The following is a 6935-nucleotide window of genomic DNA, read 5'->3' as shown; positions in this document are numbered from 1 at the left end:
AGAGCATTTATTTAGGACATTTATTTGTTAAATATAAAACTGGACACTATATTTGAACCCAGAATGATACCTTTTTTTCTTCTCATTTGGCAAGTATAATTAATAAAACAAAAAGAAAGAAGCAAACACAAAGTAACAGAAAGGGTCCTGAAGCTTGGAAAGGTTGTGGACCAATTAAGAAATAAATGAGAGCACAAGAAAGTATCAAAACCAGAATTCCAGACTCCTTTATCAGATTCTAAAACAGAGAATTTTCCAAAAGATAAGATGGAAAAGAAAGGATGTTCATTAAAAAGGAAAGGGTGACTTTATCGGCAGAGTGACTTTTTAAATTGGCTCACACTCTAAGGCTAACATTTCACTAACATTTTACCAAGATAATATTAATGTTTCATTATCAATTAACAACTTCCTAATTAAAGCAAGGATTGGCATTTTTTTCAAAAGTTTTTTTTTAAAGAAACTTAAACTACTCTCTTTTTTTAAAAGAAAATATTTAAGAGTTGACTCATATGAATGGATCTGAGGGATGCCAAAATTCCTAATGCCCCAAAAATAGGCTCCCTCATATAGTAGATAAACTTGAATTCCTGTCTTAAATTGATCTCAACTAAGAAGATGATTCATAAAACTCAGAGTGAAAAGAAAAACAAAATCTCTGGTTTAAATCAAAGGAAACATGGATACAAGCTTTTCCAACTCAACCTCTTTAACATATAAATAGTACTAATAGGACAGGAAAGGAAGTGAGCTATTTTCAGAAAACATGGTAATTTATCCATCCTTTTAAATGGGGCTGAATTGGGTGTGTTGAGGGATGGAAGGGTAGAGTCTAGATCATAGAGCATGTCCTATGAATGTAGGCTAATGGAAGTGGATCACTTGTACCCTGGAGAAATATGGGAAAGAGATGTTAGATGTTAGCAGGTAGACATGAAGTTGGCTGTGGAAGAACAGGACAAATTGTGAGTTTGCAAAGGCTAAAAATAGACTTTATGTCTGGAATGGGACAGTCATTGGAAAATGAATCTAGCTTCAAATACTAGAGGGTTACCTCATAAGACTGGCAGACCAGAAGGTACATTGGAGAATCACTCACATTGAGTAAGAAAATCTTGATACTGAATGCAGGTTCATTCACATTAAGTCCTTACATAACTCTGACCTCAGATCCCAAACCTGAACACTGCTGAATTGCAGGAAAGGAGTCTGTGAGCCCTGGGCACTAGGCAGGGCCAGAGTATGGTTGCTGAAGAAGTTCTTGACCTTGTCCACAGTCTCACCTACAGTGGATCCTGCCTAATGATTAAACACAAAATCTTCTCAGTATCAAAGACACTTCTAATCCAATTAAACTGCCAGCAAAGTCAGGGCGTTCACTTTGCAGTCTTTGTCTCCAGTTGTAATTTCTGGAAACAGAAGAATAAAGGTATTTCTTCCGTTAAAAATAAAGAAAGAATAAAGCAGGCAAAATGTCATGCATGACTAGGACAGTAAAGGGACTTTATTATCTGTGTGTTTCTAATACCTCTGGAAACACCTTCAGAGATAAAAGGTCCTTAAGTCTTTTATTCTTACTTAGAAAGAATTAAAAGTTTTCATTCACTCAGAAAAAGAAAAAAAAAAATCTGTGCTCCTTTTAATGTTAGCTTAACTCATGACCAAATATTAATTATAATAATTTTGCTACTAAGAATTCAAAGGCTTAAGTCCATATAAAACATCCTCTGGGTACTAAGAGGTTTTGGTTTTTAAATCCCCTTTACATTCTGTAACTCAGGAAAATAATTTCTCATATTATGTATTGCTAGTATTATAGCATTATGACTCAGGTCAGTATTACTTGACAACTTATAAGTGAGGCCTCCTGATTTTATTTTTTATGAAAATGTCATATATTAAAGTCCTATTTTACAAAATAAGTAAATAAAGAGGTGGTAAATTGTATTATAAAATGAGTCTTCACTTTACAAAAGGTCTCACCTGGGATTCATCATGTAATGATTTCCTTTACTGTCACTGTTTATTCACACACAGATAAATAAAGGAGCTGCAGTGAAGGGCTGAGAGGCTAAGATAATTACATCTAATCTATAATGATATATAATCCATCCAAAATGAAGATGGGGAATTCTGAATAGAAATTTTATCTCTGGTAAAATAGTACAGCTGAACCACCGCTTGATTTATATAAAACCCTTATTTTTCTTGGAATATATCTGACTGCTGAAATAAAATCTACTTGCCAATGACATGAATACCACTTCACAGTGTGACCATAAACATTGTATCTAAGTATTTAAGAAATCCCTAACTGACCCTCTGGCTCCCTGACCCCTTGCCGATATATCCCTTACTTGAATTAAGGCATGAAGACTATGGTATTCACAAAGATTTTTCGTTTGGAGTATTAGAAACTCAACTCAGAAACTCGAGCTTATCTCTTAGTTTCCTCACTCTGTTAGAATGTGAGCCTAACATAGGTAGGGACATTTCCCATATTTTCTCTAATGCACTAGTATCACTGTGAGCAATCCCTGGCTATATACTATATGTTATTGTATATTACTTGCTATATTTTATTTGTTGAAGGTAGAATGAGTGACCTACCTTAAGACAAGTTTAAATGGTGCTAATATGCATTATGGATCCAGGGTCCCAAAAAATGCCATAGAGATTCTTCCTGGCCCCTTTAGTATCTTGACTCTGCTTGGTCTTGCAATTTACTCTTGTTTACTCACATCTCTTTTAATGATGGCTTAGTCCACCATACAGAAGGGAAGATGGTCTCTGGAAACCCAAGCCCTTTTCCTTTTATTTGTGATTTAGTGAATGATTATCCAGTATAATGGAAGGACTCTAAATAGCCCCTTTGTATTCCATACTGATGCCTATTGCCAGGAAAAAGATGAGGCCACATGATTGGCAGTGCCACCACATAGCATGAGAAAGGGCAACTTCCCAGGGGTAAGAAGGGTGCAGGGCAGAGGAAAAAATATGTCCCCTAATCTTTTATTTCTAGTTAGTATCCCAAAGATAAATCAAAGCAAGAGGTACCTTCTTGTCTTGAGAACGCAATTTACATTTTTATGTCTAGATGCCCATTCAGGGTGATAACAGGCTCAATCAATCTGGAGTCTTATTTCCCACATGGAATACTTCTCTTTGGGCCTTTCCTCTTTTCTTCAGTCTCTGACATTTCAGGGCAAGGAAAATCCCTTAATTAATTTCTCACTTTGAAGTAAAGTCTCAGCTAAAAGGGCACTCAGGATTTTAACCGTAAGAATGAGGAAAAACTTCATTCTCTTGACATTAATTTCTTCCCTCTGAAGGCTGTCTACTGTAGTACTAGGAAGAGCCAGTGTTGCAGATGAAGTTGAAAGCAGTATGCTGGAGAATTCCCTCCTGCTTGGGTGAGGGGAGAGAAGGGGGTCTTTTTGTTCTATTCAGGGTTTCAACTGATTGTGTGAGGCCCATCCACATTATGGAGGGCACTGCTTTACTCAAGTGGAACCAATTTAAATGTTAATCTCATCCAAAACACCCTCACAGAAACATCCAGAATAGTGTTTGACCAAGTATCTGGGTACCGTGCGACCCAGCCATGTGAGCACTCATACACATCTCCTTAAAACATACTTGATCTACAACTAAAAACAATAACATAATAAAACAAGATCATACTTCTACCTAACATGGAAAAACTATTCTGTGTACAACCAAAAACATACCAATATTTTCCACAGAAGAGGATACAAAGTCCTTGAGTGGTCTTTGCTCTTCTCTTTGATATCCAATAACTTAAATATCATGATACAAAATCAATACTTCTTATGTTACTTGATAAGGGATAAGAGAAGGAAGAGAACAAAGATACTCTACACACATACATTTATACACAAACATATAATAAAATAAGGAGGAAATATGTATGATGATGATGATTACAGTCTAAAATTCTACTGGTCATGAGGTATAGCTGGTATTTATAACTACTTTCTTTCACTATCCTTTCTATATTCCCTTTGATTTCATCAAGAATCTCAGTTGTTCGTGGTTCTTTATGTTATGGGGTTATCCAATCCTTTATTTATGAAGGGTCTGGGCCACTAGTAGTTCTGCCTGCACTTGGTTGTTAAGTAGTTTATGATTGACTTCAGTCAAAGGACAATACTGAGATGCTTTAAGGGATCTCTTTATTATAGACATACTCTTCCTTAATTCCACTGTGAAATAGTAGTTGAATTTCTCCTTGGTAGTCAGGATCACTCACCTCAACCAGAGACGTAAGGAGCCCTAAGTTCTGGGGGACAGTCTTAACTTTCAGTTCAGTGGATTCACTGTTGTGCCTTCTGATGGAAGCATCCTTTCCTTTGGAATTAAGATGGGCTAGGCCATCAGAGAATAAAGTCATGGGGACAGGAAGATAAGATTTTGCTAATGGTTCACTAGTGATAATAGTGAATGTCACCACTCTTATTTTTACCTCTTGATTCCTGGACCTGTAAATCCTGGCTATGGGACAAATTGCATGATATATTAGACATTGAGTCAGTGTCACCCAGCTGGCAATTTAACTGAGTATTCAAAAGGCCATTCCACAATTCTGTCAAGCCAGCTGCTTCAGGATGATGGGGAACTTGATAAGACCAATGGATACCATGAGAATGTGACTATTGCTGTCCTGCCTTTGCTGTGAAGTGAGTTTCTTGATCAGAAGCAATGCCCTGTGGAATATCATGATGGTAGATAAGGTATTGTGGAAATCCATAGATGGACATTTTGGCCTGGAGGGACGGTACTTTTGTATGCAGAGTAAACGTCTATTCATAAGAACAAAATTCTGCTCCTTCCATAATGGAAGCAATTCAATGTAGTCTACCTGCCCCCAGATAGCTGGGTGATCACCCTGAGGAGTTTTGATATACTGAGGATGCAGTGTTGATCTCTATTGCTGGCAGACTGTACCTTAAGCAGCAGCTATTACCAGGTCAGCCTTGGTGAGTTGAAATCCATGTTGTCCAGCCCAGGCAAAACCTGCATTCCTGCCACAACCTACATTCCTGCCACCATGGGCACTTTGTTTATAATCCAATTCACCGAGGACAGTGGTGACCAGGAAAAGAGGCTGACTTGTACTCACAGAATGGGTCAACCTATGCAATTGACAATTAAAATACTCCTCTGCTAAGGTCACACTTTGATGGGTATTCACATGGAACACAAATATTCTCATGTTATTTTCCAAGTTAGAGGGGTCAATTCTTATAGCTCTTCACTATACTTCCTTGTCACCAATTTCCCAATCATGTTCCTTCCAAGTGCCTGACTAACCAGCCAAACTATTGATCACACACAGTCCATGAGTTTGTATATAATCACACACCTGGTCATTTCTTCCTCCAAGAAAAATGAAAAACCAGGTACACTCATTGAAGTTCTGCCCATTCATAGGATTTCCTTCACCACTGTCCTTCAGGGATGTCCCAGAAATGGACTATAGTGCTGTACCTATCCACTTTGTGGTGGTGCCTGCATCTATAGGAATATCTGCAAACTGGACTCAAGTTTTCTCTTCCTTTGTCAACTGACCATAGGGAACTCCCTATGGGCTGGAATAACACACTCAAATGAGGAATATGTTACCTCCAAAATCCAAAGGGGTTCAACAGGCATTGTGTCTCTTTTTTGGTTGTAGGAGGGGTCATATGCAACAATTTATCCTTCACCTTAAAAGAGATATCTTGACTTATCCCACACCGGAACCCTAGAAACTTCACTGAGGTAGAAGGCTACTGAATTTTTGTCAGATTTATTTCCCATCCTCTGATACTTAGATGTCTTTAAAACATCAACATAGTTGCTGTTTCTTGCTTACTAGGTCCAATCAGCATAATATCATCAATGTAATGGACCAGTGTGAAATCTTGTGTAAGGGAAATACAAAAGATCCCTGCTGACTAAATTATGACATAGGGCTGGGGAGTTGATATACCCCTAAGGTAGGACAGTGAAGGTGTGATTCTGGTCTCGCCAGATGAAAGCTAACTGCTTCGTTGTACCTTACTGACAGGTATAGAAGAAAGTAGTTTTCCAGATCAGTGGCTGCATGTCAGGTTCTAAGGCATGTGTTAATTTGCCGAAGCATTAAAACCACATCTGGTATAGCAACTGTGATTAAAGTTACCACCTGGTTAAACTTGTGATAATCCACTGTCATTATCCAAGATCCAACTGTCTTCTGTACAGGACAAATAGGTGAGTTGCATGGGGGCATGGTAGGAATCACAACCCCTGCATCATTCAAGTCCTTGATGGTGATACTACTAATTTTGCAATCACTTGAAAAACTTTCTATTGCATTTGGTTTACTATTTTCCTAGGTAAATGCATTTCTAGTGGTTTCCACTTGACTTTTTCCATCCTTTTAGCCTTCACTGTGCAGATCAGTTAATTAATGTGAGGATTCTGACAGCTGTTGAGAATATTTATTCTAATCATGCATTTTGGAACTGGGGAAATAACCACAGGATGGGTTTGGGAATCCAGTGGGCCCATTTTGACAAGGATCTAAGCTAAAACTTGATTGATCACCTGGCCTCCATAAGTTTCTATTCTGAAGTGTGGACCCTAGTGACATTTTGAGTCTCCTGAAATAGTGACAGTTCAGACCTGTGTCCAGTAGTTCCCAAAAGTTCTATTTCTTTTTCCCTAATACACAATTACCTTCATAAAAGGTCATAAGTCTCTGGAGAAGGCTGGGAGAAAGGTCTTGGCTGAAGAAATTAGACTGAGCAAACTTCATTTCAAAGGCCCCCAAATTATCCAAATTGTGCAAAATTATCCATGCATCTTTTTTCACCATTACATGAAGACCTCATAGCTTTTTGTCCTCTGAGCTTACCTTCAATCACTAAAACTGATATTAGAGTTTA

The sequence above is a fragment of the Balaenoptera musculus genome, chromosome 13 (genome assembly GCF_009873245.2).
Source record: "Balaenoptera musculus isolate JJ_BM4_2016_0621 chromosome 13, mBalMus1.pri.v3, whole genome shotgun sequence".
In the NCBI taxonomy this organism is placed as follows: Eukaryota; Metazoa; Chordata; class Mammalia; order Artiodactyla; family Balaenopteridae; genus Balaenoptera; species Balaenoptera musculus.
The sequence above is the reverse complement of the archived record's forward strand: the minus strand, read 5'-3'. Positions refer to the sequence as shown.